Genomic DNA, 7500 nt, shown 5'->3' with positions numbered 1-7500 from the left:
CGCTTCCCGACTCCACGCGGCCACAGAGGCCGGCTGGGGCTCCCCCGCCCCCGAGGCCGGCCCCTGGCTGCCAGATCCCGGGCACGATTCAGGCAGCAGCAGCGGAAGCGAGCGATACCGACACGCCCGGCGGGGAGAAGGCCCTCGTCTCTCTCCCCGCCTTGCCACGGGAGCACCGGGACGTGCTAGAGGAGACAGCGACCCGCGGAAGCGGGGCGCGCCCCCGGCACGCCAGGACCTTAGAGCCGGGGCGGCTCGCTCGGCAGCGGGCGGGGGTACGGGCCACAAAGCCGCCCTTCTCAGGCTAGAGGTTTCATTTAGGGAGGAACCCTCGGGGACCCCACCCGGGCAGGTGAGGCCTCACGCGCGGCGCCGCTTTTAGCCCCTTTTAACTTTCGCGACGCCGCCGCCTCGCTCTCGGCTCGGCCAACCCCCGCCACACGCAGCTGCTCGCGGCCGGCACCCGCGGGTACCCGGAACCGAGGACGACACCGGCGCCTCACGCGTTTTAGGACACCTGAAAACTCACGGGGCCACGCAGCAGTCACAAAGCCGGTTGCGGTAGACCGGTCCCCGAACCCTGCCCCAGCGCCGGGGGGGAGGTGGAAAGGGGAGGATGCGGCAAGGCACGCGCCGGGCCGCTAACGCCACGGCTCCCCCCCGCTCGAGCCGCTCGGGGCTGGGGGAACGAGGACGACACCTCACACGCGACGGGAAGCGAAGTGGAAAGGAAGACCGCCCTTGCCCTGCCGGCCGGGGGCCCTTTCCGACGCGACCCGAAAGGCCTCATCGATCAACAAGGACAGAAGGAAAGGAAGCCAGCGGAGGCCCCACGGCCTCGCTCTTCTGGGACAGACACAGCCACGCGCACCCGCCACCGCCCTCGGGAGCAGCCAGCAGGCACGGGGCTCGGCGTGCGGGCAACACGCCGGAGGAGCAAACGGGGCGCCCTCCAGAGATGGGGGGGGGGGGGGCAAGCTGCACCGGGCCGCACCGGCTCACAGGGCACCTCTGCCTCCCCGAAATGTGGGCTTGCATTTTCCCTCAAGCTGCACCGAGTTACATCTCCATCACGGGGCGCCCCTCTGGAGCCAGGAGGAAGCCGTGCTGGGGCACCGGCTTGCCCTCCTCCCCCCATGCCGGGCTCCATAGCATACGAGTGGCCAGTCACCGCCGCTGGCTTTTCCCTTAGATGCCGTGCCCCCGCGGGCTGCGGCTTTGGCCATGGGGGGGAACCCCCGTGAAGAGGGTCCAGTGCTGGGAACTCTCTCTGCCCCTTACCGGGCTCTCTCTCGCCGTGCCTGGACGGACTTGCTTTCCATTCTTGGTGGGACCGACGCCGGCACCACGTCTCCCCGGCTTTCTCTGCCCCCGTGCCCCACCGGGCAAACTTCGCTTCGGGGGTTCCACACTTCGGCAGTGGCCGGCGCCAGCCACTCGTCAACTTTTTTTCTTTTCCCCGCTTTCGTTGCCGAGCCCGGGCTGGGCTCCGGCTCACGGACGAGCGAAACCCATCCAACACCGCTGAGGGTGCGCCAGCGGCCGCTCCAAACCGCCGCGCCTTTGTTCGGCCCCGCGGGTCCCCTCTCTGACCCGGGCGAAAGCCACCGAGAAGCCAGACGGACCCCTGCCCAGCCGCCTGGCGGGTGGCTTGGAGCAGCCGCTCGGCAGCGCTGCCCTGGGAGTGCTCGGCGTCACTCGTTCCCTCATATACGGAACTGGAGGGCCGTCAGCTCCGCGAGCGCACAACCAGCCGACCTCCGCCCAGCGGCAGGTCGCAGAAATCACGCCGGCTTGTACGATGACGTAGGCGGAGGCAGAGCGCAACAGCGACCCCTTGGCGACAAGCGCGATCTCCGCGGAGAGCACGTCTACTCGCCGAGGGAGAGCACGTCTACTCGCCGAGGGAGAGCACGTCTACTCGCCGAGGGAGAGCACGTCTACTCGCCCAGGGAGAGCACGTCTACTCGCCCAGGGAGAGCACGTCTACTCGCCGAGGGAGAGCACGTCTACTCGCCAGGGAGAGCACGTCTACTCGCCCAGGGAGAGCACGTCTACTCGCCCAGGGAGAGCACGTCTACTCGCCCAGAGAGAGCACGTCTACTCGCCCAGGGAGAGCACGTCTACTCGCCCAGGGAGAGCACGTCTACTCGCCCAGGGAGAGCACGTCTACTCGCCGAGGGAGAGCACGTCTACTCGCCCAGGGAGAGCACGTCTACTCGCCCAGGGAGAGCACGTCTACTCGCCGAGGGAGAGCACGTCTACTCGCCGAGGGAGAGCACGTCTACTCGCCCAGGGAGAGCACGTCTACTCGCCCAGGGAGAGCACGTCTACTCGCCCAGGGAGAGCACGTCTACTCGCCCAGGGAGAGCACGTCTACTCGCCCAGGGAGAGCACGTCTACTCGCCGAGGGAGAGCACGTCTACCCGCCGAGGGAGAGCACGTCTACTCGCCGAGGGAGAGCACGTCTACTCGCCGAGGGAGAGCACGTCTACCTCCCGCCTGAGGAGAGCACGCACGGGGGGGGGGGACAAAGACAGGCGGCAGCAGCTTCGGTGAACGTCACCCGGGAGGCGACCGGGGCTGTCCCGGGGCAGTCCCGGGAAACCGGCGTCCGACACAGGGAACCGTCAGCTGCCGGACCGGGGCGAATCCCCGCGGCCACGGCAGGGGTGGGGGCTCGAAGACAGCCGGCAGCCGCTTCGGTGAACGTCACCCGGGAGGAGACTGGGGCCCTCCCGGGACCGTCCCGGGAAGACGACGTTCGGCACGAGATCCCGGCCGCGGCCGGACCGGCTCGAAGCCTCGCGGTCCCGGCAGCAGCCGGAGCCGCTCGCCGCCTCGGGCTCCCGGCCCCCTACAGATCCGGCGACTCGTTCGCGGGCGGCGGGGGGAGGCAGTGGAGGGGGTGCGGGGAGAAGCGGCAGCGGAGGCGGAGGGGGGGGGGGCTCGAAGACAGCCGGCAGCCGCTTCGGTGAACGTCACCCAGGAGGCGATCGGGGCCGTCCCGGGGCCGTCCCGGGATGCCGGCTTCCGGCACGGGGTCCCGGCCGCGGCCGGACCGGCTCGTATCCCCGCGGCTCCGGCGGGGGGGGGGGGGGGCTCGAAGACAGCCGGCAGTCGCCTCGGTGAACGTCACCCGGCCGGCGACCGCGGCCGTTCCGGGGCCGTCCCGGGAAGCCTGCGACAGGCACGGGGTCCCAGCCGCGGCCGGACCGACTCGAAGCCCCGCGGCCCCGGCACGGGGGAGGCCCAAAGACTGGCGGCAGCCGCTTCGCTGAACGTCACCCGGCCGGCGACCGGGGCCGTCCCGGGGCCGTCCCGGGATGCCGGCATCCGGCACTGGGTCCCGGCCGCGGCCGGAGCGGCTCGAATCCCCGCGGTCCCGGCAGCAGCCGGAGCCGCTCGCCGTTCGGGCTCCCGGCACCCTACGGATCCGGCGACTCGTTCGCCGGCGGCGGGGGGAGGCAGTGAAGGAGGTGCGGGCAGAAGCGGCAGCGGAGGCGGAGGGGGGGGGGGGGCTCGAAGACAGCCGGCAGCCGCTTCGGAGAACGTCACCCGGCCGGCGACCGCGGCCGTTCCGGGGCCGTCCCGGGAAGCCTGCGACAGGCACGGGGTCCCGGCCTCGGCCGGACCCGCACTGGGTGCCGCCGCCTCGGGCTCTCGGGACGGTATGGATCCGCCGACTCGTTCGCCGGCGGCGGGGGGAGGCAGTGGAGGGGGTGCGGGGAGAAGCGGCAGCGGAGGCGGAGGGGGGGGGGGGCTCGAAGACAGCCGGCAGCCGCTTTGGTGAACGTCACCCGGCCGGCGACCGGGGCCGTCCCGGGGCTGTCCGGGGATGCCGGCTTCCGGCACGGGGTCCCGGCCGCGGCCGGACCGGCTCGAATCCCCGCGGTCCCGGCAGCAGCCGGAGCCGCTCGCCGTTCGGGCTCCCGGCACCCTACAGATCCGGCGACTCGTTCGCGGGCGGCGGGGGGAGGCAGTGGAGGGGGGTGCGGGCAGAAGCGGGCCGCGGAGGCGGAGGGGGGGGGGGGGGCTCGAAGACAGCCGTCAGCCGCTTCGGTGAACGTCACCCGGGAGGCGACCGGGACCGGCCCGGGAAGCCATCGTCCGGCCCCGGATCCCGGCCGCGGCCGGACCGGCTCGAAGCCCCGCGGCCCCGGCACGGGGGAGGCCCAAAGACTGGCGGCAGCCGCTCCGCTGAACGTCACCCGGCCGGCGACCGGGGCCGTCCCGGGGCCGTCCCGGGATGCCGGCTTCCGGCACGGGGGTCCCGGCCGCGGCCGGACCGGCTCGAATCCCCGCGGTCCCGGCAGCAGCCGGAGCCGCTCGCCGTTCGGGCTCCCGGCACCCTACGGATCCGCCGACTCGTTCGCCGGCGGCGGGGGGAGGCAGTGAAGGAGGTGCGGGCAGAAGCGGCAGCGGAGGCGGAGGGGGGGGGGGGGCTCGAAGACAGCCGGCAGCCGCTTCGGAGAACGTCACCCGGCCGGCGACCGCGGCCGTTCCGGGGCCGTCCCGGGAAGCCTGCGACAGGCACGGGGTCCCGGCCTCGGCCGGACCCGCACTGGGTGCCGCCGCCTCGGGCTCTCGGGACGGTATGGATCCGCCGACTCGTTCGCCGGCGGCGGGGGGAGGCAGTGGAGGGGGTGCGGGCAGAAGCGGCAGCGGAGGCGGAGGGGGGGGGGGGCTCGAAGACAGCCGGCAGCCGCTTTGGTGAACGTCACCCGGCCGGCGACCGGGGCCGTCCCGGGGCCGTCCCGGGATGCCGGCTTCCGGCACGGGGTCTCGGCCGCGGCCGGAGCGGCTCGAATCCCCGCGGTCCCGGCAGCAGCCGGAGCCGCTCGCCGTTCGGGCTCCCGGCACCCTACGGATCCGCCGACTCGTTCGCCGGCGGCGGGGGGAGGCAGTGGAGGGGGGTGCGGGCAGAAGCGGCAGCGGAGGCGGAGGGGGGGGGGGCTCGAAGACAGCCGGCAGCCGGTTCGGTGAACGTCACCCGGCCGGCGACCGGGGGCCGTCCCGGGGCCGTCCGGGGATGCCGGCTTCCGGCACGGGGTCCCGGCCGCGGCCGGAGCGGCTCGAATCCCCGCGGTCCCGGCAGCAGCCGGAGCCGCTCGCCGTTCGGGCTCCCGGCACCCTACAGATCCGGCGACTCGTTCGCCGGCGGCGGGGGGGAGGCAGTGGAGGGGGTGCGGGGAGAAGCGGCAGCGGAGGCGGAGGGGGGGGGGGGCTCGAAGACAGCCGGCAGCCGCTTCGGTGAACGTCACCCGGGAGGCGACCGGGACCGGCCCGGGAAGCCATCGTCCGGCCCGGGATCCCGGCCGCGGCCGGACCGGCTCGAATCCCCGCGGCCCCGGCACGGAGAGGCTTCTGCTGCGGCCTGGGGTGGGTCGGAAGCCTGCAGAGCTTGCGGGGGAGGCTTCTGGTGCGGCCTGGGGTGGGTCGGAAGCCTGCAGAGCATGCGGGGGAGGCTTCTGCTGCGGCCTGGGGTCTCTGGGTGGCCTCTAGAGAGGTGCAAAAGACCCTCTGGGTTGGGCTGGGGTGGCTCTTGGACCCCTGCCACACAGTGGAGAGAGGCCTCCGGCCCGCCACCTGTGTCCCTGTGTGCCTGAGTGCCTGTGTCCCTGTGTCCCTGTGTCCCTGTGTCCCTGAGTGCCTGAGTGCCTGTGTCCCTGTGTCCCTGTGTCCCTGTGTCCCTGAGTGCCTGAGTGCCTGTGTCCCTGTGTCCCTGTGTCCCTGAGTGCCTGAGTGCCTGAGTGCCTGTGTCCCTGTGTCCTTGTGTCCCTGTGTCCCTGTGTCCCTGTGTGCCCGAGTGCCTGTGTCCCTGTGTCCCTGTCTGTGTACCTGTGTGCGAGAGTGTCCGGCACGCCACCCAGCGGCGGCGGGCAAGCAGGTAGGCGGGTGGGCGGGCCGGCGAGGGCCAGTGTGAGTTTGGGGGGTGGGAGGGGAGGCGGCAGCTGGAAGCGTCAGAGGAGGGGGCGTGGCTCCGGCTGGCCCCGGGAGCAGGTTCCCGGGACCGGGACCGGCTGGACCCGGCGGGTGGTTGATCCCGGGGCGGGGGGCAGAGGCGGCGGGAAGCGGCAGCTGCGTGTGCGGCGGGGGGGGTGGAGGGCGAACCGCGGCGGGAAGCGGATGCTTCAGAGCAGGTTACGGGGGCGGGGACGGACGACACCACCTGTCCCCGCCCCGGGACGGGCTGGACCCGGCGCCCTGGACCCGGCGCCGTGTACCCGCCGCCGCCCCCCGCCGCCGCCCCCCCTCCGCCACCCCGGGACCCCGACGTTTTTTGGCGCCCGCGCCTTTTTTTGCTCCCCGCCTGCCCGCGCTGCCCCGGGCCCTCCCCCGGGGCGGGGCGGGAGGGAGGGACGGACGGACGGGTAGCCGGGGATCTCCGAGCGCGCGCGCCACCAGACCGAGGCGGGTCCCGGCGGCGGCGGCGGCGGCGGCGGCGGCAGCAAGCGACGGCGGGGGGGGGCAGGCTAGGGAGAGAGGGGGAGCGGCATGCGGTAGGGCTGGGGGGTTTGTTTCGGGGGGGAGGGGTGGGGGGGGGGGTGGCAGCGGTCAGCGAGAGCGGGGAGAGGGGGAGCGGCATGCGGTAGGGCTGGGGTGTTTTTGGGGTGGGGGCGTTGGGGGGATTAGCGGGCGGGCGGGCAGCCGAGCCAAGCGGCAAGCCGGGGGGGCGGGCGAGGGCGGCTTTAGGGCCGGAGGAGCGGAGCGCAACCTCCCCCGTGCAGGCTCCAGCGTGGAGAGCAGCAAGTTTTTGGGGACGGGGGACGACGGACGGGAGGGGCAGCGGCGAGAGGCTAGCTGCGGCAAGGGGCACCGGCACGGCCGCCCTAACAGCGCCGCCTCGGTCGCAGGGGTTAGAGAGCAGCCGGGCAGCCCGGGAGGGAAGCGGCAGCCCGCGAAGGGGGGAAGGGGGGGCTCCGCGCAAACCGGTAACGGGGGGCCGGGGGGTGTGGGGAGCTGGGGGTGGCAGCAGCGGCAAGAGGCAACGTCGGGAGGGGGGGCTCCGCGCAAACCGGTAACGGGGGCCGGGGGGTGTGGGGGGGGGCGGTGGCGGCCGCGGCAAGAGGCAACGGCAGGCGGGGGGGCTCCGCGCAAACCGGCAGCGGGGGGGGGGGGCGGGGGGGTAGCGGCAAGAGGCAACGGCGGGAAGGGGGGGCTCCGCGCAAACCGCTAACGGGAGCCGGGGGGTGTGGGGAGCTGGGGGTGGCAGCAGCGGCAAGAGGCAACGTCGGGAGGGGGGGCTCCGCGCAAACCGGTAACGGGGGCCCGGGGGTGTGGAGGGGGCGGTGGTGGCCGCGGCAAGAGGCAACGGCAGGCGGGGGCGCTCCGCGCAAACCGGCAGCGGGGGGGGGGGCGGGGGTAACGGCAAGAGGCAACGGCGGGAAGGGGGGCCTCCGCGCAAACCGGCAGCGGGGGGGGGCGGGGGGTAGCGGCAAGAGGCAACGGCGGGAAGGGGGGGCTCCGCGCAAACCGGCAGCGGGGGGGGGGCGGGGG

Source organism: Melanerpes formicivorus, unplaced genomic scaffold (assembly GCF_026170545.1).
Source record: "Melanerpes formicivorus ecotype bairdi unplaced genomic scaffold, bMelFor1.0.p_v2 SCAF_305, whole genome shotgun sequence".
Classification (NCBI taxonomy): domain Eukaryota; kingdom Metazoa; phylum Chordata; class Aves; order Piciformes; family Picidae; genus Melanerpes; species Melanerpes formicivorus.
Note: the sequence above shows the minus strand (reverse complement) of the source record.